We start from the raw sequence: 27,219 nt of genomic DNA, 5'->3' as shown, positions 1-27,219 counted from the left end.
TACTAAATTTCTCAAAATTTCAGCAACCAGTTTCCCTGACTGCAATGCCCTCATCAGGGTGCAAAACGTCAAAAAGGCAATTCTTGTAGGACAGTTCTTTTATGCACAACTTCTTGTACTGAAATTCCCAACTGTGGGGTGCAGGTTTTTAAAAATGCAGCTACGTAAGTTACTAGGCCAGGCAGAGGTCTAGGGCCTAGGCACAAACTGTAATCTCCTTCCATTATCATTCACAGACTATACAGTCTGACTGACTGATATGCATTGCTGTCGCTGACAGCCAGACTACACTAAACAGTCATCTATAACTTAAAGGGGTACTCTGCCCTTAGACTTCTTATCCCCTATCCAAAGGACCCCCGCAATCTCCCTGCTGCAGCGGGCATTCGTTTAGAGCATCGGGTGCAGCTCCGGAGGCTCGTGCCATCACGCCCTCTCCCATAGCCTTTCATTGAGGGGGCCCGGCCGTGACGTCACAAGCGGGGTGTGACCGTGACGTCACAAGTCTCCACCCCGCATCGCCAGTCATCCGTCACGGAGCTGCAGCCGAGATCACGGGGGTCCTTTGGATAGGGGATAAGATGTTTAGGGGTACCCCATTAACGGTACCCCTTTAGGCTCCACCCAGTGTTCAGACTCAAAGTCTCAATGTTAAAAAGAGGGACAACTGCTTGCCCAAATAAATTAAAGGTATAGTACACATTATAATAGCTTTTCACACTAAGTCAGTCCAGCAGAGCAGAAGCCATTTATTTGCTTTCACTCTGGTTCACAGACATGGATCCCATATGTGGGAACTTCATCTATGGCACCCATATGCGCTAGTAGCCTATACCAATAGGATATAACATATATATGACCCAGCAGTATATATGTATACAGATCTTAGACTATTACACAATTTTGTTCTGGAGGACCCCTTTAAGCCCTGATCCGATGAGAAGATTACCTTAGGATGAAGCATGTTCCGATTCAGTTCAGCCTCTGACTTCTGGAAATGACCATAACACAGCGACTTCTCTTTACATATCTGTGTGGAAGGTAAATTGAAGAAAATAATGGAAGATATTCCATGGACATAATCTAATAATCGTTGGGCGTTAGAGATCATTTTGCAGGTTCACACATCATTGTACAGTTCAGGAATAACATTGTAACCATAGCTATTAGGAAGTGTTGGTCAGTGTTTCCTAGATGTGCTTTGTGAGTGTGAAGTGGAACTAGTGCAGGTGTCACATCTGTTTCCTCCTAGATACAGTGTGCAAAAATTATTTCCTTCATAAATGTGTCTATTAAGCTCCACCTATATAGGTGGCCGCGATCTAAGTGAAGGTATCCTTACTAGGACATGTACTTATTCTACATGCAGAGACCCAGCATTAAAGGGGTACTCCACTGGAAAACCTTTTTATTTTTTAATCAATTGGTGCCAGAAAGTTAAACAAATTTGTAAATTACTTCTATTAAAAATTCTTAATCCTTCCAGTACTTATCAGCTGCCGTATATTCCACAGGAAGTTCTTTTCTTTTTGAATTTCCCTTCTGTCTGACCACAGTGCTCTCTGCTGACATCTCTGTCCATGTCAGGAACTGTCCAGAGCAGGAGAGGTTTGCGATGGGGATTTGTTTCTACTCTGGACAGTTCCTAAAATGGACAGATGTGTCAGCAGAGAGCGCTGTGGTCAGACAGAAAGGAAATTCAAAAAGAAAAGAACTTCCTGTGGAGCATACAGCAGCTTCTAAGTACTGGAAGGATTAAGATTTTAAATAGAAGTCAATTACAAATCTGTATAACTTTCTGGCACCAGTTGATTTTAAAAAAATGGTTTACACCGGAGTACCCCTTTAAGTTGAGGAGACTGTAAGTTAGTCCGCTCTGGGAATTGGCATGTATAAAATATAGTTCCTATCTGACAAAATGATGATGATGAAGTCGATAAAATATGCCGACATGTCACACACAAAGTGCACAAGGATCCGTTCTATCGCAAGCCCTTTTCCGAAAGGAGAGAGACCCACACAAACCATCCTTTACCATCCGGGCCAGAAGGCACCTGCAAGGGCCTAGAATCTACATCGCCCATTGTCCATAGCTCGGACAATAGGTAATGTAGATTCTAGACCAATGATGCTCTTGGCTACCACTGGGCTCCAATCCAAGTTCAGCCAAAGAGTTGAAAATGCAGACCTCCAGGAGAGACACCCAAAAGGGCACCACACCCTTAAACAACACGCAAAGTGAACACAGAGGCAATATAGTAAATTAACAAATCAGATGGCAATGTAAAATTTAGCCCAGACATATGGTGGATCTATAGAAATTCATTGTAACGACCAGCTGTAATATCCGTTTCTGTGTTTTTGGATTTTTCTGCTTTGGGTCCTGTTCAGACATTACGTTTGTGTCTGAACAGTTTCTGTGTCAATTCTCCCTGGTTGGGGAAGAGTTAATGCTTCCAGCCTATGGGATCCCGGGTTGGGTTATTTAGACCCTAGCTCTGCTGGAATTCTGTGCTGGATTAGACACAAACTCTAACCATGTCTTGTTTATGATGCATCTTAGCTATGTCTGTCTGAGCACATATGCTGAGTTTTAACCATGGTTATATGACCTGTTTGATATATAGATTTTAGCCTGCTTTGTTTTAGTACATTTGTCGAGTTTTAGTATTTATGTATGTTCGTTCTGCATTTGCTTTGTGTTGCCTTAGTCTGTATTCACACTGTGCGTTTTGTCAGTCCTTTTTTGACCTTGTTTGTTCCTGCAACTCGGACGATAGAATCCTGTTCTGAGCCTTGTGCTAATCCGTCTGTCTAGGAGTGAGTGAGACTTTTTGTTTGTTTTGTAAGCCCATGTACTTTAGCGCAAGGAAGGGACTGGCTCCAAGTTTTCGATCTGTCATTTAGAGCGGATGGGCACATCTTTGCCCTCTCACTTCTACCTGCCCTTGTCTGTATGCACCGCAGAATTTGAATAAAGACCATTTTCGGTGAGTGCCGTCTCTGTCATCTATTGTCTCATTGGATGCCATTTATATTAAGCCCAGTAATGAATGGGGTTGAGTACCAGAACCTGCACAGTGCATTGAACATTTAAAAGCGATGGTGTCCCTTGTTCTAGCAATTGGTGATGGGCATCATGAATCAGCAATTGACAATATATTCCAGTTAAATAGGGAATCCTTGGTTTATTTTATACTTTTATTGAATGTTTATTGGAAACCTCAGCATTGTGGTGTTGATATTAGTGCCGGTCTGGATTGGATGTTTTTTATATGGAAAATATGTCCCCGCCATAGTTTACTATCACAATTACCGTAAAACTGTTACTAAAAGATACATCATGTTCTTATGCCTGGTTGGGTGGTACGCACCCAAAAAATGACATAATAGTAACACAGTTGTACTACACGTACTATCACCGATCCCTTGGGAAGTGCATGTTGTTGTAACCAATGACTTCTCGGTCTGGCGTTTGCAACGTTTCTCAATAACATGATGTTCCTCGATAATGTTGGAAACATTGAGGAGGCCAATATGGGAGGAGAAGCAATGGATTATTCTGATGACGATGAAAGAAAAGAAATCAGAGCTGGAAATAGGATTAAGGAGGTAAAGAACAGGAATATGGATAGAGGCAAGTGTAACATTTAAAGGGGTACTCCATCCCTAGACATCTTATCCCCTATCCAAAGAATAGGGGATAAGATGTCTGATCGGGGGGATACGGCCTCTGGGACCTCCTGCGATATTCGGGCCGGCATAGAGGCTTTTTGAACATTATGTTCAGAACGCTGGGTTTGGGTGGCCATGGTCATGACATCACGCCACGCCCCCTCCACGCCCATCACGCCCCTTCCCATGGACATGAATGAAGGGGGCATGGCGTGATATCACAACCATGGCTGCCGAGACCCAACATTCTGAACATAAGACGTCTAGGGGTGTACCCCTTTAAACAAGGACTGGTAGCCTCTTTTGTTAAAGGGGTTATCCAGTCGTTAAAAATGTATGGCTTATCGCCAGTAAAGACCAATAATATTAAATTGTTGAGGGGTCAGGTCCTCAGCACCCCCACTGATCAGATGTGTATAGTAGTCACGGCACTCATGAGCATTGCACCCATTGTACCCACAGTCTTGATCCTCACAGTCTGAGAGTCCATTAGGATTTTCATGTATCTTCTACTGAGGAGAAACTTCTCTCTGGCCACTCAACCATAAAGCCCAGATTGGTAGAGGCTGCAGATGGTTCTGGACCTTCTGGAGGTTGCTCCCATCTGTACTCAAAATATTTGGAGCACAAACAGAGTGACCATTGGGTTCTTGGTCATCTCTCTTACCAAGGCCCTTCTCCCCCGATTACTTAGTTTGGTGGGGGGGGGGAGGGGGGCAGCTCTTGGAAGAGTCCTGGTTGTTCCAAACTTCTTCCATCCAAGTATTATGGAGGCCACTGTGCTCTTGAGAACTTTCAGTGCAGCAAAAGTGGTTTTGTCCCCTTCTCCAGGTCTGTGCCTCCACACAATTCTGTCTCTGAGCTCTACAGGCAGTCCCCCACCTCATAAATTTTTTTTCTTTTTTTGCCCTGATATGCATTGTCAGCTGTAAGACCTTATATACACAGGGCTTTGTCTTTCCATGTTATGTCTAATAATTTAAGCTCAATTTTGTGTCCTAAATTTGCAAAACATTCTATAATTCTGACAAAGCAAGAACAATAGCATGCACTCACCGCTAGGATAGTGTCTAGGCATCCAAAGGTCCGAAATCATGGGACAGCGTACCGAAATGTGCCAAAGTGCTCAGAGGCCGGAAGAGGCGCGCATAGTCGCGTGAAATGACCGGCATAGCCTCTGAGCGCTTTAGCACATCCCGGTATGCTGTCCCGTGATCCCTGGACAGCATACGGGGAGTGCTCTCCCCTATATTCTTCTACCTTAGTGTATGTATTATTCTACAGTATAATTCTGTTTACACTTTGTCATTATGGGGTATTGAGTGCAGAATGATGGGGGGAAACTTGATATGTGAAAGGGTCTGAAAACTTTTTGAATGCATTGTAAATATATTCAAGTTCCTGTGTTTTAAAGTAGTACTCCGCCCCTAGACATCTTATCCTCTATCCAAAGGAAAGTGGATAAGATGTCTGATCTCCCTGCTGCACCTGGAGTTTGTTTAGGATGTCGGGTGCAGTTTAGGAGGCTCGTGACAACACAGCCATGCTCCCTCAACGCAAGTCTATGGGAGGGGGTGTGACGGCCGTCACGCCACCTCCCATAGACTTGCATTGAGGGGGCGCAGCCGTGACGTCACGAATGGGGTGTGACCGTGACGTTTTGAGCCTCTGCCTGGCATCCCCAGTCATCTGACACGGATTGAAGTTCGCTCCATGCATCGGATGTCTGAAGCGCCACAGCCGAGATTGCGGGGGTCCCCAGCGGCGGGACCCCCGCGATCAGACATCATATCCCCTATCCTTCAGAGGGGCAGAGTACCCCTTTAATTCTGTGGGCAAAAAAAGATCTAATGAACAACATGGCAGAAGGTTGGCCTTGGGTACAAAAACTGTTCTTGAATGATGTGTGGTCTTCATATTCACATCTCCTAATTTTACTTATTAGCCATGGAAAAAAGGTGGAGTCACTATCTGTGCCCTCGATGACATAAATGGTCAGAGTGATCGACTTCATCTCCTCCCATCAGTGTCTTCAGTGTTTCCACTGTTGTGTAGGACATCATGTAGCTGTCATCGAGAACAAACAGAAGCCATTTCCACACAGCAGTGACACATTTATTACCAGTCTGGCTCATTGCACTTAGGGCCATATCAGCACATGTTTTTGCTATGTCCCAGTACAGGACATGGTCCTGCACTACTCTTAGGCCCTGTCAGGTTGAGTCCCTCGGTGACCTGGAGGTTCTCCTGCAGTGTCTCCCAGCTGTTATTATAGTGTTATTTAATGTAATATGATTATAGTCAGTATGTCAATGTATAGTCAGTATAAAGGACCTTTGGAGGACTCCAGTAATTGTCTAAAGGACCTGTGAAATGTCACATGTTATGTTTATGTTATCACATGTTACCCAGAGGGCACCAGTTTAACACATGACCCGCAGCTTGACCAATGGGCTTTGGCCCAGCCCCCCTCTATATAAGGGGGCGGCCATTACAATTCTCTCTCTTGTACCATCATCACTTTACTGAGACCAGCAGACACCAGAGATCTCAGTGCTAGTGTCCAGTACCTGGAAGGCCTCAAATCTACAGTCATTCCAGTAAGTCAAGTCTATGTCTGCTGTCACTATCTACAGTCTAGTCAAGCCTCAAGTCAATTATCTAAAGTCTATTACAAGTCTTATTGGTCCCAGCAAGCTGCGAGGTCCTTCTGTGTTCCTGGCCACCACTCTGGGATTCCGGCCTAGCTGTAAATATGATAACACCTATCTGACCTCAGTAAAGCCTCCGTTAAACCATAACCTGGTTGTGGACTCTCAATTTCACTGCCTAGCTATTGGAATAGCGGAGATATGGTTTGGGTGGTTCCAGTACCCAAAAACCACTCTGGTGTTACGAACATTAGGGATTAATAACACCTTGACCCTGGGGTTAATACCATCTTGCACCATCCACCTACACCGCTACACCCCGTGGTCCCGTCATCACCATGGGACACCACATTTTACCCTATGTATTTGTGGTGTCAGCGGGGTGCAATGCAGGGTAGCTTACTTGAGCTGACTTGTGGCTGCAGACTTTAGGCTTGAGGCCTCCAATGCTCTGGACACAGACACTGAGACAACTGCACTGGACCTCAGCAGAAATAGCAATGAGCAAAGAGAGAGATTGCAGCCCCTCTCCTGGTTATATAGGGGGGCTGTGCAAGGAGCCCATAGATCACTTGGGGGGTCACCTGGTCACTAGTGACTCCTGGGTAACAATCACATGGTCATTGCAATTAAAGAAACATTCCACTTTTAATGTATAACATATGTACACTGTGGGTAACACTGGAGGGGGGGCCCTGGGGACATGAAGGGACACTGCCGGACAGGGCAGGAGAGGTATGGGGAAACACCATCCCGTACTGGGCCACCACATATTACTATAAAACATACCGGGAAAAAATATTCGTATTCAATCACTGTAACGTTTGTTTGGAGTCTAAACTGTAATTAGATTGGTCTGCCATTAGGGTACCACTTAGCACAACATTACCCTACATGTTTTTGCTCATTATCACTTGACCTAACATTTCATGGCTCAAATTAAAGGGGCACTCTACCCTTAGACATCTTATCCCCTAGCCTAAGGATAGGAGATAAGATGTCTGATTGCGGGGGTCCTGCCGGTGCAGACCCTCGCGATCTCCCTGCTGCACCCGGTGTTTATTAAGAGCGTCGGTCCAGCGCCGGAGGGTTGTGACGTCATGGCCACGCTCCCTCAATGCAAGTCTATGGGAGAGGGCATGACGGACGTCCCCTCCCATAGACTTGCATTGAGGGGAAATTACCGTGACGTCACAAGCGGGGCATGCTCATGACGTCACGAGTCTCCGCCCCGCATCGCCAGTCATCCAGCACGGAGCGAAGTTCGCTCCGTGCACCGGATGTCTGAGGTGCCGCAGCCAAGATCGCAGGGTCCCTAGCGGCAGAACCCCCGCAATCAGACATCTTATCCTTTATCCTTTGGATAGGAGATAAGATGTGTAGGGGCGGAGTACCCCTTTAACCCACCTCACCTATCCCCAAACCTATCCTTCTCTCGTTATTTGTTCCTACCTTTCTTTACACTCTTTATCAACCTATTGTATTTTTAGGTATTTTCTTGTTCTGTATCTACTATTACAAATTTTAAAGGAGTACCGTGGTGCAGGAAATTTATCCTCTATCCAAAGGATAGGGGATAAGTGATTGATCGCGGGGGGTCTACGACGATGCTGGGACCTACGACGATCTCCTACACAGCACTCCAGCTCTCCCCATGAATGGAGCTGTGTTGACCCCCACAGCAAGAGGTGGCTGACACATCCCTCTATGCATCTCTATGGGAGAGCCGTTTGTGTATCTTCAGCTCTCCCCTAGAGATGCATGAAGAGGGTGTGTTGACCACAGCTTCGTGCAGGGGATGACGGAGATCGTTCTGTGCACGAAGAGAGCTGGTTGCCGGGCAGGAGATCATAGGGGGTCCCAACAGTTGGACCTCCCGCGATAAGACACATATCCCCAGGGCCGGTTCTTCAAATTGACAACCACCTAGAGGGCCCTCTTGATGGAGGCGCCACTCTGCTCGCTGCAAGAAAGTTAGCAGCCAGCATCCAAAGCACCCGCCCAGCCAGCACCACTGTCGCAACTCTCCCCCTGGTACCATAATAATCTGCATTATTGAGCCTGCTGGAGGAGAACAGTGCCACCTCCAAGGCCAGACAGGCAGGTCCTTCATACATCTGCCCCATGAGGAGGAGGTTTCATACAATTTGTCACCCCAGTAGTAAGGTGGGGTGTGTCAAAGGGCAGAGCCAATGGGCCGAATCAAGGGGGGCAAAATTAGCTTTCGCCAGTGTGATCTCCCAGTACAGTATATGCATCCCACAGTCCTATCAGCTTGAGTCCCTGCACGTTCCCAGGGCACACCTGCATTGTACCCCTTTAATCTGTATAATTGTAAATTATGTGTTAAGGACCTTTGATATGGTCACATGATTATTGGTCACATGATAATGTTGTCACATGTGAAAGTCACATGTTTTGTTACCCGGAGAACATCAGGTGACCAGATGACCCGCAGCTAGCCTATGGGCTCCTTGCTCAGCCCCCTTTATAAGAGGGGGAGGTACTACAATCCCTCTCTTGTGATTCTCTTTCTGCTGAGGTCCAGTCCAGACATTTCAGAGCCAGTGTCCAACACATCTGGAGGCCTCAAGCCTAAATTACAGCCACAAGTCTGTAAGTCAACTCATCTATGTCTGCTGTCACTACCTTCAGTCAAGTCAAGTCAGTTATAGTCAGCGTGGCTGTGATAAAGTCTGTCAAAGTCACCACAAGTCCCAGTAAGCTGCGAGGTCCTTCTGTGTTACTGGCCACCTCTCTGGGATCCTGGCCTAGCTGTAAAGAGTATTTCCATCTGTCTACCACAGTAAAGCTACCGTTAACCCTGACCTGACCTTAGACTCTTATTTGCCCTGCCTAACTAGGACTAGCAGTGCTACCGTTCGGGTGGTTCTCGGTAAATCCCTGCCCTGGCGTCATGAACATTTAGGGGTTAATACCTTCCCCTGGGCTACAACATCTGCCCCATACACCTCACATTTCACCCCCATGGCTCTCCACACCTGCTTATGCCCTATCCTTTGGATAGGAGATACACTGTGAACAGAGCACCTCCAGAGTAGTGGCTTTGAATTGCATCATCTATTGGCACAGCCTTCCCAATAATGTGAACTGAGTCTCATATACCAGTAGTGCCAGACTGAATCTTCTATACCATATATTTTTTAAAGAAGTGGCATAATACTCATATCCTTTGGTCCTAAAGGCATGTAGATAGCTCCACCATGTCTGTATATGTTGTATGAAGAACGCACTGTCCCCAGGGAGCCTTACACGTACGGCACATTTCCTATAATATTATTCTAAGCATATTGGAACACCAAAATATCCATTAATACCCAATAATTTTAGCAAACACAGTGCTGTACTGTCCTTTTTAGAACAACGCCGAAGACCCTGGAGCTACAAGACAACCTCAACGCTCAACTACCATTGGGGGAAATGACGTGCCATGTGTCACTGGCATGTCCATCACGTATTGCTGACCCTGGCAGAACAGCTGAGATAACCTGGTGAGGTCACCACCAGGAGATATCATGAATAGAGGAGTTCCGTAGCATATAGCAGGTGTCCGAGATCACAGAGAGGACCATTCTTAGTTTTATGGCCAGTGGTCTCCTCTTGCATAGACTGGAAGCTGGCAAGGAATTTATATGAGACTTTTGAGGTCACAAGTTGGCATTCCCTACAGTGGGGACACTTTGCCGCCGGAGCCGACTGCATCTGCTGTAAACAGTCAGCAAGAAGAATTGTAAACTACACTGTGTAGAAAAAGCTTCTTTAGCTTGATATAAGGCTATGATAGAAGTCCATAGGTCTTTCCACACATGTGGCTTACTAGATCCTTCTTGGGTAGAGTTCTCTAGTTGGGTAAAAAGAACTCAATGGGAACCGTACAGAACCGTATGTGACTACGGTTCCATCCGGGTTGCACCATATGGCTTTTGACTTTGCACAGATTTTTTTTCTTGGAATTTCAACAAAACAAGTTAAACTTTATTCCAAGAGGACTGAAAAATTAAAAAAGTATAGGTTTTTTTCTTAAAAAAACTGATGCAACCGGACATCATTTTTCAAACTGTAAATGTTTTTAACCGTATACGGGTTGAAATTTGTACACACGTTTTGATACAGTTTAGTCAGGTTTTGAGTAGGGATCGACGGATTATCGGTTTGGCCGATATTATCGGCCGATATTCACGATTTTGGACGTTATCGGTATCGGCAATTACCTTGCCGATAATCCGATAATGCCCCCCCCCCCCAGCCCAGCACCGCACCCCGCACCACCTCCCCCCACCGCACCGCCCACCCAACCACCGCACCGCCCCCCCCACCGCATCGCACCACCCCCACCGCAACACCCCCCCAAACGCATTCTTTCTCCTCCACAGCATACCACAGGTCCTTCAGTCTTCATTTCTTCTATCCTGCCAGCTCCGCCCCCAACATAATGACAGGTCACATGATGATGACCTCATCACAGGTCCTATACCACCAGCATTTATAAAGCCTGCTGAGAAGGAGGAGGGGTAATGTGACAGTGCTGCGCTCCTGACAGATAGAGAAGCGCAGCACCGCCAGTGTTGTTTGAGGGAAACAACTTCACAACCTAACGTGACAACATCAGCAGACAAGTGGAATGTAATATATCGGGGCGGGTTGATGTCTTAGCGCTCTGTGCAGAAGTGCTGGTGTGACACTGTGCAGGAACTTTGTTGCTGCGGGCAGTGCGCCCCCCATCAAAAGTGCGCTATAGGCAGCTGCCTCCTTAGCCTATAGGTGGGGGCGGCCCTGCATCACCTAAATGTTGGTGCAGTCCCCCTATAACCACTGCTATTTGAGCTAGCAAGGTCCATGCGGCCGGTAGGTCTGCCCTAGCTACCATGGCTATGCTGAAGTACAGTGATCCCTCAAGTTACAATATTAATTGGTTCCAGGATGGCCATTGTATGTTGAGATCATAACTCTATGGAAACCTGTTAATTGGTCCTGAAGCCCTAAAATGTCATCCAAAAATAGGAAAAAGGGAGGATTAAAGCGGTATTCAAGGAAAAATCCTTTTTTTTTTTTTTTATATCAAGTTAAACAGATTTGTAAATTATTTCTATTAAAAAATCGTAATCCTTCCAATAATTATCAGCTGCTGAAGTTGGACAGTTCCCGAGACAGGTGTCATCAGAGAGCACTTAGACAGAAAATAACAACTCAACTTCAGCAGCTCAAAAGTACTGAAAGGATTCCGATTTTTTAATAGAAGTAATTTACAGATCTGTTTAACTTTCTGGAGCCAGTTGAGATATATATGTTTTTTTCCTGGATAACCACTTTAAAGAAAAATAAGTAGATAACTAATATAGATAAAACAATTCCTTACATATAAAAGTAATAAAGAGCTGCTGGGAGCAGTAATCACTGTCTATGTGGAGGACAGGACCTTCTTCAAGGTCCTGTACAATACACACAGTGTCCCAAAAAAGTAACATGGAGCCGCCCTCACCTGGTGTCCAAAGGAGCAGCTAACCCTGGTACAGGTAAAGAGTACAGAATATGTGTTATGTGTAGCACCGCTGGCCGTGGGCGCACTCTCTGCCCCACTCCCTGCACGGGCCGCAATGCGCTTCACATGATGCGATAGTGCTCGGTCAGCCGGTTCTTACCTGCCTCGCCATATTCCTGCTCCCTCTGTCATCCCTGGTGGCCAGCACGCACATACCCGCCTCCTAGAGTGCGCACGCGCCAATTCCAGTGCACAACAAGGACCAGTGCACAACTGATTGGTGTTTCCCTGGAATTGACCTTATTTAACCCCGCACTTCCTGCTGTTCCCTGACAGATCTTTGTGCTCACTAGCCTAAGAGAAAGCGTTTCCGATTGTGTATCGTCTTACTGTGTACCAGACCTCCTAGCTACGTTCTTGACCTTACACCTGTGCCGCTTGCCCTGACCTTCTGCCTGTCCTGACTACGTAAACTGCCTCATCCTTCCTGTGCCACGTTACACCTCAGCTGCCTGTGTGGACGAGTCGTGTCAGGGGTAGCGACCTGGGTGCCGCCTGCCGCTGCAAGTCCAAATACTGTTAAATGGGACAAATACTGCAAACTAGCAAGATGGTTGCTATGGACAACAACTCCACATTCCTTTGTGCAAGTCTTTTATTACACTCCATGCAAGTTGATATTTAATACAGAGCAGCACCAGACTTTGCATTGTAGTGCCAACCTGGGATTAAGGATGAGGTGTAAGAAGCCATTAATCCATACTCTGCTCCCTAGGTGGTCACCTTCTGCTCCCTAGGCGGTCACCTTCTGCACCTAATCTTTTTTTTGGCCCTGGTGATAATAGAAGAATAAATATGGCAGCTGAAGTATTGAGCACTCCCTCCGCTAGGCTTGCAATGGATCTCCCACCACATATCCCATCTAGGTAGTTGTCCGCGATAAGCCGTACCCGCTGGAATGCTATCCCTGGCTTGCTGTCTATTCAGCTACTGTATGTGAGACAGCCAGGGAATCTTGCTGTAAATACCAATGGACACTTGGCCGGCATTTCTCCAGACTGTTCCTGTGTTTATTTGACTTTTAGAAATGCTGTTGCCGTTTAGCAAAAAATGTAAAATATCTCTGTATTCCTGCTTCTATTTCCCTGTGCAAGGACTGTTCCATATCTAAAAGTCAAGTTCCCCCTCTGAGACATGTGGATAAACAACTAGAACTGAGTCAGCGAGCTGTGACCCCGGAACATGAGTCAGACATGGTGCCAGGAATTCGCCTCTTATCTAATGAATGTGCTTGGGTCCACACGGTGTCACATTAGAAGATTCACTGATGGGTCATTGAGACTGAGACGTGAGTCGTCCTTGGCCTAGACATATTACTGAATGGTAGACCGATTTACACCAACCAAGCCCTCCTATGTGTCTGTAGATTGTTTGTGAATGTGACCAAATTATGTGATTCCCCCCATAGGTTTCCAACTCGACCACAATTTTAATAACCTTTCTATGTCCATTAAAGGGGTACTCCGCCCCTAGACATCTTATCCCCTATCCAAAGGATAGGGGATAAGATGTCTGATCACAGGGGTCCTGTTGCTGGGTACCCCAGCGATCTCCCTGCTTCACCCGGCGTTCGTTTAGAGCAGGGGTCCTCAAACTACGAGGACATTTATCCTGCCCGCCGCGGCCTGGGACATCCCTGTGTCCCAAAAGATGTTTTCGGGACACAGGGATGCGCTCTCGGTGGCCCCGCGTTTACTTTAAAAATGCAGGGGCCGCCAGGAAGGTGGCGCACGCAGCGACATCACTGGTGTCTCGTGTGTGCGTCCATAGCAACGGAGCGCGGAGCAGCGATGAGGACGTGCGCTGGCCAGTTTGGTAAGTGTTACCAGCGGCACGTCAGCTTCGGTGCTATGGCCGGACCGGAGGAGCGGTGGTCGGAGCACTGAAGTGGGGCAGAACACAGGCATACAGCCTCCAGCCATACACTGTATGGCTGGAGGCTGTATGCCTGTGGGGCAACTGTACTGGGCACCTAATGTGGAGAACTATACTGCACCTAATTTGGGGGAATCTATACTGCACCTAATGTGGGGAGCTATCCTGCACCTAATGTGGGGGAACATACTGCACCTAATGTGGGGGAACTATACTGCACCTAATGTGGGGGAACTATACTGCACCTAATGTGGGGGAATTATACTGCACCTAATGTGGGGGAACTATACTGCACCTAATGTGGGGGAACTATATTGCACCTAATGTGGGGGAACTGTACTGCACCTAATGTGGGGGTACTGTACTGCACCTAATGTGGGGGAACTGTACCTAATATGGGGGCATTGTACTGCACCTAATGTGGGGGAATTGTACTGCACCTAATGTTGGGGAATTGAACTGCCCCTAATGTGGGGGAATTGTACTGCACCTAATGTGGGGGAATTGTGCTGTACCTAATGTGGGGGAATTTTACTGCACCTAATGTGGGGGAACTGTGCTGCGTACTTAAAGGGGTAGTCCACTAATAAGATATATAAGTGTGCATAGGAATTTGTTCATGTTTTTTTATCTATAGTCCGGCCCTCCAACGGTCTGAGGGACCGTTAACTGGCCCCCCGTTTAAAAAGTTTGAGGACCCCTGGTTTAGAGCATCAGGTACAGTGCTGGAGGCTCATGACATCACGGCCACGCCCCCTCCCATAGACTTGCATTGAGGGGGCATGGCCGTGACATCACATGCGGGGCGTGACCGTGATGTCCCGAGTCTACGCTCCGCATCGCCAGTCATCCGCCACAGAGCAAAGTTCACTCCGTGCACCGGATGTCTGAGGTGCTGCATCGGGACCCTTGCGATCAGACATCTTATCCACTATCCTTTGAATAGGGAATAAGATGTCTAGGAGCGGAGTACCCCTTTAATTCCATCTACTACTGTAGTTGCTAGCATTTGAACCCACTAGTAAGGCCATGTTCATACATCCAGAATCTCCTCATGGAAAATCTCTGTGCGGACATTCCAAAGGCTGCAGGCCCCACACAATATGCCGGTGCTAGGACTGCACGGGAATGCGCTGTCTCATACACAGCTATGCATTCTGTGCCGTGTCTGCAGAAAGAATGGACAGGTTCATTATTTCTGTGAAAACGGAAAACACAGTGTAGCAGAATCCCATTGAATACAATTAAAGGGGTACTCCACTGCTCAGCGTTAGAACAAACTGTTCCGAACGCTGGAGCCAGCGACGGGAGCTCGTGACATCATAGCCCTGTCCCCTCATGACATCACGCCCCGCCCCCTCAATGCAAGTCTATGGGAGGGGGCGTGACAGCCGTCACACCCCCTCCCATAGACTTACATTGAGGCGGCAGGGCGTGATGTCATGAGGAGCGGGGCTATGACATCGCCAGCTCCAGCATTCGGAACAGTTTGTTCCAAACGCTGAGAAGCGGACTACCCCTTTAATAGCCATGGTACCTGGTTTACAGCTGGGTCCTGGTAGTACCTAGAGTCCAATAGGTGATCAGGTGCCTGGAAGGGTTCAATCATTTTGCACCTCTTCCAGGAGGTGGCGCCCAAGGCTATAAGAAGTATTGATGTGCCAAAGCAGGTGAGTGGGTGTGATGAACAGTGCTGTGGCTAGGCCTCTAAACAATGGACACATGGATACTGCAGCTTTCTTATGAAGTCCACACTATTGAGTTTCTACCACCAAAAGAGTGATCTCAGCCATTCTTTAGGTAGAATCTGCACATAATACATTGACGTCTATGGAGACCTCAATGTCCACGTGGACTAGGTGCTAACATTCAGTTGACATTGGGTGCACTCGGAATCTCTGGCCGCCAATTTTCCTCATTGTGAACCTAGCCTTAGAGAGCCGTGTGAGGGAAGTAGAGTGTCTGAAGCCAATATATATATATATAAGAATTTGCGAATATAGCGCTATATATTTGCAATTACGAATATTCAAATTTTTTTTTTTCACAGTACACATCACAGTGATCATCCATTCCTGCTTCCAGCTTGTGGTCTAAAGAAGGCTCCAGTATTATTTACTGTGTGAGACTGGCGCGAGAATATTCGCATGTGCGATAATTCGTGAATATTGATCCCCAACCATGTTTCAGCCATGTGCTACCTACAAACTTCGGTAGTAGTATTCACATTTGCATACTTCATTGTGTGCATACGCATACTTTCGTTATGCGCATTATGCTAATATATGCGATATTCGCATGACGATTTTGCGCATAAAAAAAAAACGGGTGAATTTTGCGAATATAGGATGAATATTTGCCCATATATCCACAAAATATCGCAAATTCGAATATGGCCTATGTTGCTCATCACTAGTTATGATCATCCAACAAACTTGGCTGGTGCCCCAATAGTAGAGTGGAACAAACTTTTCAAAAGTTCTACATACGCAAGTAGATCAAAATACAAGCAGGAGACTGCATATGGGCATGCTCTCCGCCCCATTTTAGGTGTTAAAAGCTGTGAAAAATGGAGAACGCTCTCTGCTGCTTTACTACAATTATTATATATGTGGCTCTTACTCCTATCTGTGTTGTTCACTGCTCACTGTCCCTCTCAGAGATCTTCCCCTAACAACTGCTATCTCTAAAATGGCTGCTGAAGCTATGAGCATAAGCTTTTATAGTGGGTTTGACAACACCCCCTACACTATCTCCTGATTGGCTGGAGAGCTGTTGAAAGGCATTATGGGATTTCCTGAGGTCATGTGATCCTTCCTCCTTCCCCCTTTCTGCCATGTGGCTGATGTTATTGTAGCAACATTCTTACCAAACTCTGTTTTCCACATCGCTACCCAAGAGGGTAAAAAAAAAGACAGCAGTACTGTTACACACTGTTTTAAGAGTCCCTGTTATTTGGAAATACTTGCAGAGACATGTCAAAAGTTTTGATCAGTCCTGGTCTCAGTGCTGAGGCCCCCACCATTGATTATAGGGGGAGATTTATTAAAACCGGTGCAAAGAAAAGTTGCCCAGTTGCCTATAGCAACCACTCCGATTGCTTCTTTCATTTTGCAGAGGCCCTGTTAAAAATGAAAGACGTGAGCTGATTGGTTGCTATGTTCAACTGTGCATTTTTGTTTTGATAAATCTCCCCCATAATGAGTGAGGAGAAGAGTGCAATTATGCTTTTGTCTCCCTGGCATACTGCAGTCTCCATTTAGTTGCACACTGCTTGCAGCACTTCAGCTGGGTTCACACTTGGCAATTTTTTGAAAATAGTTTTTTAAACAAAAAAACAAAAAAACAGAAACGTTTTCAAAACAAATGGGAAATATAAAGGATCCAAGTGGATCCTTCTCCTCTCACTTCTGAATTTGGCTCAAAAACTGCAGTGGTAGTATTCCAAAAAAGTGTCAAGTGTGAATCTGGCCCAACAGAGCAGAGTGGAGTGGTGAAGATATAAACAGACTCAGCTGAGCGGTGCTGCTCGTTCGTTTCAGGGATCAGTGGATGTCCAGGTGCTATGACTGACATGTCAGAAGTGGTTTTTTTTAAAAAGAGATGGGTTTGCTTCAAGCTTCTTTCAGTCACAGTTTTGTCATGTGTTTTTTCGACTGGGGGAAAAAAAACAAAGCTACAAAAAATTGCCCTTTTTGTCTCCCCGTAATGCAGTTGTTGTGGGGTTTAGCCACTAAAATAGTGTGTATAAGTATATGCCTTTTTGTGGTGTTTTTTTACTTGTATTTTTCTCATTACAAGTTAATTTGATCAGGTGATTAAATGATTTCTATTGAAGAATGTGAAGGAAAATACCAGAAAACTAAGCCCCACACACATTCAGGCTAGGATTCCATTTTGTTTTTGTGGTGTTCCAGTACAGGAGTTGCACCCCTGTACCTTTGCTGCCCTGTCTGGCAGACTCCATTCCGTGGCCCCTGCCCCCCCCCCCCCCTGTACTTATGTCCTATGTATTCTCCTAAATTCCTATGTTATATAGTGTAATGTACATATAATGTTATATACCTTTTAAGTGTGGTTGTGATGTGATTGTAAACAGGGAAGGTACCTGGACCATGTGACCTACAGGTACCTGGACCATGTGACCTATGGGACCCCTCCTGAGTCTCCCCCATATAAGCCCTGAGTGGAGCTTCCTCAGTCTCTTTAGTGCTGAGTTGCAGTGAGGTCAAGTCTGGAGAGAGTATCTGGTGTCCTCAAGAGGCCTAAAGTCTACCACGCAGCCACGGATCCACAAGTCTACTGCCCCACAGGTGAAAGTCAGAGCCTCGTTAGCTACAAACAGGGTGAAGTCTTTCATAGTCAGTCTAAGTCAGTCCAAGTCAAGTCTTTGTCAAGTCAGCGTGGCCCTGCATCAAATTGTCCAAGTACACTATAAGTCCCAGCAAGCCCTGTGGTATCTGAAGTCACTGGTCTCCTCCTAGGGCTTAGCCAAGCTGTATAGAATGTTACATCTGTCTGACTCAGTATAGCTGCCGTTGTTCCGTAACCAGCGTCGGAGTCATTATTTGCCCCCGTGCCTAGCCCAAGATCCAGCGGTATACCTTCAGGTAGTGTAGAGGTAAAACAACGCCCTGGTGTTACGAACACAAGGGGTTAATGTTATCTGCCCCTAGGGTAATTCCATCTTCCCTCATCACACCCTTACCACAACTTTTGGCATCACAAACGGGATACGGGTGTGCGCCTTATGCGAGAAGAACCCCTCAGTCTGAACGAAAAAAGCGAAAAAAAATTGCGCCAGAAAGTGTACGGGACTTTGTCAGAAAAAAGTGTTTATTCCGAGGTGCTTATGACTGTTATCTGCCATTGTGAATTGTACAAGTATTGTGCCAACCATGTGTAAAATCAGATCCGAAGCTATTATACGTCACAAAGTATTGTCTGTACCTGAACGGGTTAAAGATTTGCTGAAGAGGCGTGCAAAAATGTCCCGCGCTGGTCAGCGTCCCACCCCTGGGCGTGGAAGCCATGTTGCTGTGTCAGATCCAAAGTGGAACTGGGAAGGTCCGCCCCTTGTTGCCGGGGGAGTGGAAGTTAGCGCTGCACTGCTGACGCACTTCCGTCCAGAGGCCATTTTCCAGAAGTCCTGCATAAAAGAAGCAGCGTCGCTCGACCTCCTCAGTTTGCTGGAAGCAACATGGCGTCGCTCGACCTCCTCAGTTTGCTGGAGCAACATGGCGGATCAGGCAAGCATGAGATCGGAGAGTCCCAAGATGGCGCCGGAGGCCTGGAGATTCGCCGCAGCCACGGCGCACATGTTTCAAGAGCTGGCAGATCGTCTGCAAAGAATCTCCATCAGGGCCGAGGAGGCCTATCTTAAAGTTCCACTGCCCGAGGATGATTGAGACTGTCCAGCAATGCCGGCGGAAGGTACGCCGGCATCTTCTAGAGGAGCGTCGCTGGTGAGGCTGTCCCCTCGTCACCGGACCTGGAGATCCTGGGCAGAGATACACAGAGGAGTCAGAAGTGAGTACCCTGGCTGAGGCTGCTTTCTCTACCCTTCCTTCTACTCCCAGTCCAGAGCAAACCCCCCAGGTTCAGAAGCACACAGCACGCCCCCGGTCACCACCGCTGCCCCGGTGGCTGTTTGGCAATGAGCCCAGCTTGATCCAGTACGTGAGAGAGAACCTTTTACCCCTGTCAGGGAAGCCTCATCCCCAGGTCCCAACGACCCTGTCCGAGAGGGCTACGAGAGAAGCCCAGGTGGCCGAAATAGTGGAGGAGATGAGGGCACAAAGAAGGAAGGAGTATGTGCCGAAGATGCTACCATATGAGGTGCGCCAAGAGTCTTGTCCAGAGTAAGAGGAAGAAACCTACCTGCCCGTGGCGCCTGTCATGGCACCGAAGTACCTGCACAAGTCATCTGCGGATGTGCCCAGGCCTTCTCCTGTTGCTGAGGAGGTTTGGCCTAACCAGCGGGCACCAACTAAAGTGCCTCGGCCTACTCCTGCTGAGGAGGAGGTTTTGCCGGCCCACCAGGCATCAACGTCTGTTCCCCCAGTGGTGCAAGCTGCTGCAGTTCAGATGGTGGTTACCATCAGTCCCACCATCACTGAGTCTACCCTGACCAGGGTAAATTGGAACACCCAAGTGAGTTCTTTGGAGGGGGCCCCGTCCCGTGGTCCCCATTGTATGCCCCAGCCTAGGAAGCAGTCTGATAGGCGAGGCTGGAACGGAAAATTCCCAGGCTGAAGAATGTGTGTAATGTCATTGCTATTTCGTTGAGAGACTAATTTTGTTTTGTGAAGCATTATTGTTGTTTTCAGGTTCCTGCAACGGTTAAGAAAAAGTGCCTGGTGGACTCACCAAGAACTCCTGTAACCATTTACGTAAGTTCATGTGCCCGGCTTCTAGCCAAGATCCTTTACTGAGAACTCTAAATGTACCAGAATTGTGGAGCGGTACTCCAGAAAGAAAAATATATATATATTTAGAGTAATATATACACTGTATACTCTTTTGGCACCAGTGAATGCAAATATTGTCATTGTTGTATTGTTTAAGGCACATTGTAATAAAATGTATATAGCATGTTTATACAAAAATGTCAGAAGTGTAAAATGTCCTTTCACACGTGGCAATTGTATAGGAGGTATCCTGACCCTGTCAGGTGAAGCGTATCCACTACCTCACTGCCATGACAGTTACCAGCCAGGTACAGAGAATTATAGTACCTTTGTACAAAAGTTTTGTCCATAGTATACCCATAGTCAGTATAGAATAAATATTCTAACTAATTCTAATTTCATTTTATGTACAGAGAAAGAATCAGTAGTGTACATAGTGTTTTGTGTGTATAAACTAGTCAAATGTCATGTCTAGTTAGGACTGTAGCTAACCAGTTTATATTCTCAGTCCACATCAGACCTTCAATGTCATATCTAATGTTTAACTATTTTCCTGTCCATCGTGTACAGGGTACTCTACTGGCCAGAGGGTTTTCCTGGTGTGTTAACTACAGGAAACTGAACATTGTCACACATAAGGACGCTTATCCTCTTTCAAGAATCGAAGAGTCACTTACAGTCCTTGGGTCGGCTGCTTACTTCTCCACCCTGGACTTAACCAGTGGGTATTGGCAAGTGCCTATGGCTTAGGAATACCAAGAAAAGACAGCCTTCGTGACACCCATGGGACTGTTCGAGTTCAAGAGTATGCTGTTTGGGCTGTGCAATGCCCCTGTTACTTTCCAGCATCTCATGGAGCGGTGCCTGGGCCATCCAAACTTTCAAAGTGTCCTGTTGTACCTAGATGATGTCATCATGTACCCCAAGTCCTACCAGGAACACCTTATTCACCTGTCAGCCGTCTTCCAAGTCTTGATCAAACATGGGCTGAAGATTAAGCCATCAAAGTGTCATCTGCTCAAACCTCAGGTACACTACCTAGGTCATGTTGTCAGCACCGAGGGAGTCCAGCCTAATCCTGAGAATGTAGAGATTGTCAAGAACTGGCCTACCCCGCACACGGTGAAAGACATCAGGAGCTTCCTGGGATTTGACGGCTACTACTGCCACTTCATTCTCCACTTCGCTCACATTGCAGAACCCCTCACGGCACCCTTGAAAAGAGTGAACCCAGGTGTGAGAAGGTCCAGGAAGACCTATACACCTGGAAGACTCTACAAGAGGAAAGTCGAGTAATGGGGGATCTTTTGGACTACCGTCTTTGTCGGGCCCAGTGTGACTACGAGTTGGAATGTCTTTAGCGACAGAGGAAGCGACTGTTCCTCTTGTACCGAAACCCTTTGGATCCGGTTTCTGGTGATCAACTTCATCAGATTCTGGTTCCCCGAAGAGACGCAGCGATGGTCCTCAACCATGATCAGTCGGGACACTTTGGAGTCCACAAAACCAAAGCTACTGTCTGACAAATGTTCCACAAGACTGGGATGTGGAGCGACATCGAGAAATGGTGCAGTGAGTGTGCCGTCTGCAACGTCACCAAGAACAGGCGCAAGGACGCCAGAGCACCCCTCCATTCCATCCAGAGTGAAAGGCCTAACCAGTTGGTCGAGCTAGACCATGTCAAATTGTCTCATACCCGGTCCGGGTACACTTATGCTCTCGCCATGGTGGACCACTACTCCAAGTGGGTTGTTGTAGTGCCCGTTAAGGACCTTACAGCCAATACCACGGCCCAGATGTTCTATATTCATTGGGTACAAATCCTTGGGTCTCCAGAGTCTGTCCTAATGGACCAAGGAACGGCCTTTGAGGCCTAAATCTTCCAGGAACAATGTCAGTTCCACGCCTGTATGAAAAACTGCAGACTACTGCTTACCAACCTCAAGGGAATGGGCTCTGTGAGCGCATCAATTACGTTTTTATCCACATGCTGCAATCAACATCCATGTCAAAGCACAAAGAGTGGCCTTGGTTGGTGCCCAAATTGCTGGAAATTTATAATAACACAGTCTACTGGATACACCCCGTTCTACTTGATTGGTCAACACGGGCAGCTGCCAAAAGATCGGACGTTTGGACTTCAAGCTCCCTTCAACAACTCTCCGCAAGCTTCTATGGAATGGGTCTCTGACCACCAAAGATGGACCCAGGAAGCAAAAGAGATTGTCAATAAAAAGATGGGCGAGGCTCAGCAAAGGCAACAGCAAGATTACAACCGTCTTGCCTCTGCCAAACCCCTCCAGTTAGGCGACAAGGTCTGGCTGCGGAAGTTCCCGAGGACCCACAAACTGGACTTCACCTGGGAAACAGAGCCCTACATGGTGACGGCCGTACCCTTCCCAGATTTGTACGCAATCCATAAAGCAGGGTCCACCGTAACCGGATAAAGTTATGTTGCAAGGAAGACCTGCCTGCCTCCTCCACCAGCTGTCAGACCTACACGGGAGTACGTGCCTGGAAAAGGGATCCACCCATCCTTGAATGTCCCCGTGTTCTCTCCCAGTCAACGTGCAATCTTCTGTGTCATGTCATGTCAGGGGCCGGTGCAGCCACCTCTAATCACCCCATCGGCTCCAGTCCTGTCACCTTTGGTACCAGTCTACACTCCTGTCTCCATGTCTCCTTTATCTTTGCCAGCCAGTCCGAGTTCAGATAGTCCAGAACCAGCTCCAACTCTGGAAATGGATCTTCAAGAGACCTCTATCACTCCAGTCGTGCCAAGAGCTCCCGAAGAAGGAAGTGTTCCTGATTCACAAGAGGTGGTGCTACGTAGATACCAACAGTCTACCCAGGGTCAGCTACCTGCCAGATACAAAGATTAACACCATGTACAGTCTAGTACCACACAAAGTCCTTAAGTACAGACAGTCATGTACATGTGGTGTCTTGGGGTGTGAAGGTGAGGTGTATGGGGAAGATGTTTTAACCCAGGGGCAAGGTGTTATTAACCCCTAAATGTTCTTGACGCCAGGGTGTGGTATTCCCAGTAACCACCTGAACGATAGTACCGCTATCCCAAGGTTAGGCAGGGCAATAATATTCCAAGACCAGGTTAGGGTTAACGGTAGCTTTACTGAGGTAGACAGATGGAAATAGTCCCAGAGAGGCCAGTAACACAGAAGGGCCTCGCAGCTTGCTGGGACTTGTAGTGACTTTGACAGACTTTAGGACAGACACGCTGACTATAGACTTGACTGTAGGTAGAGACAATAGACATAGATGACTTGACTTGCTGGCATGAGGCTGTAGCATCAGCTCTGAGAAGTATGTTCTTTACTGTACCTCAGCAGCAGGTAAGGTGTAAGAGAGAGATTGTAATGGCTGCGCTTCTTATAAAGGGGGGCTGAGCCAGAAGCCCTTAGGTCAAGCTGCATGTCACCTGGTTACTTGGTGCTCTCTGGGTAACAAACACATCATGTGAACACATTATCATGTGACTAACTCAAAGGTCCTTAATACATAACACACCTAACGCTATACAATATATATATATATGTTACTCTGGGGGACACACTGCAGGAGGGCCCCTAGGACATGGAAGGACTCAACCTGACAGGGCCTAAGTACTGTACGGGACTATATCCCATACTGGGACATCACATACATGTATCAGTCATGTCATTAGGACTGTAACACTACCACACATCAGTCCATATAAATGTCTTTAAATTGTCATATGTCTAATGTGATTTTCTTGTGTCCAGGTGCTCACAATACTTTGCTGGCCAGAAGGTATTTGTTACGCCTAGCGCTCCGGGTCCCCGCTCCTCCCCGGAGCGCTCACGGCGTCTTTCTCCCTGCAGCGCTCCGGTCGGTCCCGCTGACCGGGAGCGCCGCACTGTCATGGCCGTTGGGGATGCGATTCGCACAGCGGGACGCGCCCGCTCGCGAATCGCATCCCAGGTCACTTACCCGTCCCGGTCCCCTGCTGTCATGTGCTGGCGCGCGCGGCTCCGCTCTCTAGGGCGCGCGCGCGCCAGCTCTCTGAGACTTAAAGGGCCAGTGCACCAATGATTGGTGCCTGGCCCAATTAGCTTAATTGGCTCCCACCTGTTCCCTGGCTATATCTAGTCTCCTCCCTTGCACTCCCTTGCCGGATCTTGTTGCCTTGTGCCAGTGAAAGCGTTTAGTGTTGTCCAAAGCCTGTGTACCTGAACTTCTGCTACCCATCCTGACTACGAACCTTGCCGCCTGCCCCCGACCTTCTGCTACGTCTGACCTTGCCTCTGCCTAGTCCTTCTGTTCCACGCCTTCTCAGCAGTCAGCGAGGTAGAGCCGTTGCTAGTGGATACGACCTGGTTGCTACTGCCGCAGCAAGACCATCCCGCTTTGCGGCGGGCTCTGGTGAAAACCAGTAGCCTCTTAGAACCGGTCCACTAGCACGGTCCACGCCAATCCCTCGCTGACACAGAGGATCCACTACCTGGAAGCCGAATCGTGACAGTAGATCCGGCCATGGATCCCGCTGAGGTGCCGCTGCCAAGTCTCGCTGATCTTCCCACGGTGGTCGCTCAGCAATCGCAGCAGATTGCCCAACAAGGACAGCAGCTGTCGCAGTTGACCGCCATGTTACAGCAACTTCTGCCTCTGCTACAGCAGCAACCATCTCCTCCGCCAGCTCCTGCACCTCCTCCGCAGCGAGTGGCCGCTCCTAGCCTCCGCTTGTCCCTGCCGGACAAATTTGATGGGGACTCCAGACTCTGCCGTGGATTTTTGTCTCAGTGTTCCCTGCATATGGAGATGATGTCGGACTTGTTTCCTTCAGAACGGTCTAAGGTGGCGTTCGTAGTAAGCCTTCTTTCAGGAAAGGCCTTGTCTTGGGCCACACCGCTCTGGGACCGCAATGATCCTGCCACAGCCACAGTCCAGGCCTTCTTCACTGAACTCCGGAGTGTCTTCGAGGAGCCAGCCCGAGCTTCTTCTGCCGAGACTGCCCTGTTGAACCTGGTCCAGGGTAATTCTTCCGTTGGCGAGTATGCCGTACAATTCCGTACTCTTGCTTCAGAATTATCCTGGAATAACGAGGCTCTCTGCGCGACCTTTAAAAAAGGCCTATCCAGTCGCATTAAGGATGTGCTGGCCGCACGAGAGATTCCTGTCAATCTGCAAGAACTCATCCATCTAGCTACCCGCATTGACATGCGTTTTTCTGAGCGACACCAAGAGCTCCGCCAGGAAAAAGACTTAGATCTCTGGGCACCTCTCCCACAGTATCCGTTGCAATCTACGCCTGGGCCTCCCGCCGAGGAGGCCATGCAAGTGGATAAGTCTCGCCTGACCCAGGAAGAGAGGAATCGCCGCAGGGAAGAAAATCTCTGTCTTTACTGTGCCAGTACCGAGCATTTCTTGGTGGATTGCCCTATCCGTCCTCCACGCCTGGGAAACGCACGCACGCACCCAGCTCACGTGGGTGTGGCGTCTCTTGGTTCCAAGTCTGCTCCTCCACGTCTCACGGTACCCGTGCGGATTTCTTCTTCAGCCAGCTCCTCCCTCTCAGCCGTGGCCTGCTTGGACTCCGGTGCCTCAGGAAATTTTATTTTGGAGTCGTTTGTTAATAAATTCAGCATCCCGGTGACCCGTCTCGTCAAGCCGCTCTACATTTCCGCGGTCAACGGAGCCAGATTGGACTGCACCGTGCGTTACCGCACAGAGCCCCTCCTCATGTCTATTGGACCCCACCTTGAGAGGATTGAATTCTTCATTCTCCCCAACTGTACCTCTGAGGTTCTCCTCGGTCTGCCTTGGCTCCGGCTTCATTCCCCCACCATTGATTGGACCACCGGGGAGATCAGGAACTGGGACTCTGCCTGCCACAGGAAGTGCCTCTCCCCCCCCTCCCAGTCCCGTCAGGCAAGCCTCTGTGCCACCCCATGGCCCCCGTCCTGGTGTCACACTGCCCCGTGCCAGGCCTCGCCCTCTGCCCTCCCTCCCCATTCCCACTCCTGCTGTACTGCCTGCCGTTGAGGAAACCCTCCATTCTTTCCCGGTGTCCTCATCCCAGGGGAGGCAGTTACTGGACAAAGAGAAGGGGAGACCTAAGGGGGGGGGTACTGTTACGCCTAGCGCTCCGGGTCCCCGCTCCTCCCCGGAGCGCTCACGGCGTCTTTCTCCCTGCAGCGCTCCGGTCGGTCCCGCTGACCGGGAGCGCCGCACTGTCATGGCCGTTGGGGATGCGATTCGCACAGCGGGACGCGCCCGCTCGCGAATCGCATCCCAGGTCACTTACCCGTCCCGGTCCCCTGCTGTCATGTGCTGGCGCGCGCGGCTCCGCTCTCTAGGGCGCGCGCGCGCCAGCTCTCTGAGACTTAAAGGGCCAGTGCACCAATGATTGGTGCCTGGCCCAATTAGCTTAATTGGCTCCCACCTGTTCCCTGGCTATATCTAGTCTCCTCCCTTGCACTCCCTTGCCGGATCTTGTTGCCTTGTGCCAGTGAAAGCGTTTAGTGTTGTCCAAAGCCTGTGTACCTGAACTTCTGCTACCCATCCTGACTACGAACCTTGCCGCCTGCCCCCGACCTTCTGCTACGTCTGACCTTGCCTCTGCCTAGTCCTTCTGTTCCACGCCTTCTCAGCAGTCAGCGAGGTAGAGCCGTTGCTAGTGGATACGACCTGGTTGCTACTGCCGCAGCAAGACCATCCCGCTTTGCGGCGGGCTCTGGTGAAAACCAGTAGCCTCTTAGAACCGGTCCACTAGCACGGTCCACGCCAATCCCTCGCTGACACAGAGGATCCACTACCTGGAAGCCGAATCGTGACAGTATTCCTGTACCTGCAACGCACGTAACTAAAAAGTCTAAGATAACAAGTGTCAATTGTTGTCTAGAATCTATATATCAAGTGTTCTGGGGAGAAGTGTTTATTGCAGAGGGACCCCAGTAGCCAAGGCATTGGGCAGAAAGCATCAGGCAATCCAATCCGCAATCATTCTGTCTCTAAAGTAAATATTCAGTTGTAGTCATATGTATAGTTGTCATATGCATAGTCATAG

General features: G+C 48.2%; 1 protein-coding gene across 4 annotated transcripts in view; it reads left to right on the top strand.

Moving 5' to 3' along the window:
* The window catches only part of LOC130297697 (bactericidal permeability-increasing protein-like), a 146,618-nt gene that overhangs the window by 76,460 nt on the left and 42,939 nt on the right, over positions 1 to 27,219 (top strand). Inside the window, exon 1 of one of the 4 annotated variants that reach the window (XM_056550458.1) lies at positions 27,004 to 27,168. The exons of the other annotated variants lie outside the window; for them this stretch is intronic. The gene's annotated coding sequence lies outside the window, so the exon portion shown is untranslated. Of the gene's footprint in view, positions 1 to 27,003; positions 27,169 to 27,219 lie in introns of those variants that run through there. 4 annotated transcript variants of the gene reach the window in all.

The sequence above is a fragment of the Hyla sarda genome, chromosome 13, assembly GCF_029499605.1.
Source record: "Hyla sarda isolate aHylSar1 chromosome 13, aHylSar1.hap1, whole genome shotgun sequence".
NCBI lineage: Eukaryota > Metazoa > Chordata > Amphibia > Anura > Hylidae > Hyla > Hyla sarda.
The sequence above is the reverse complement of the archived record's forward strand: the minus strand, read 5'-3'. Positions and strand labels throughout refer to the sequence as shown.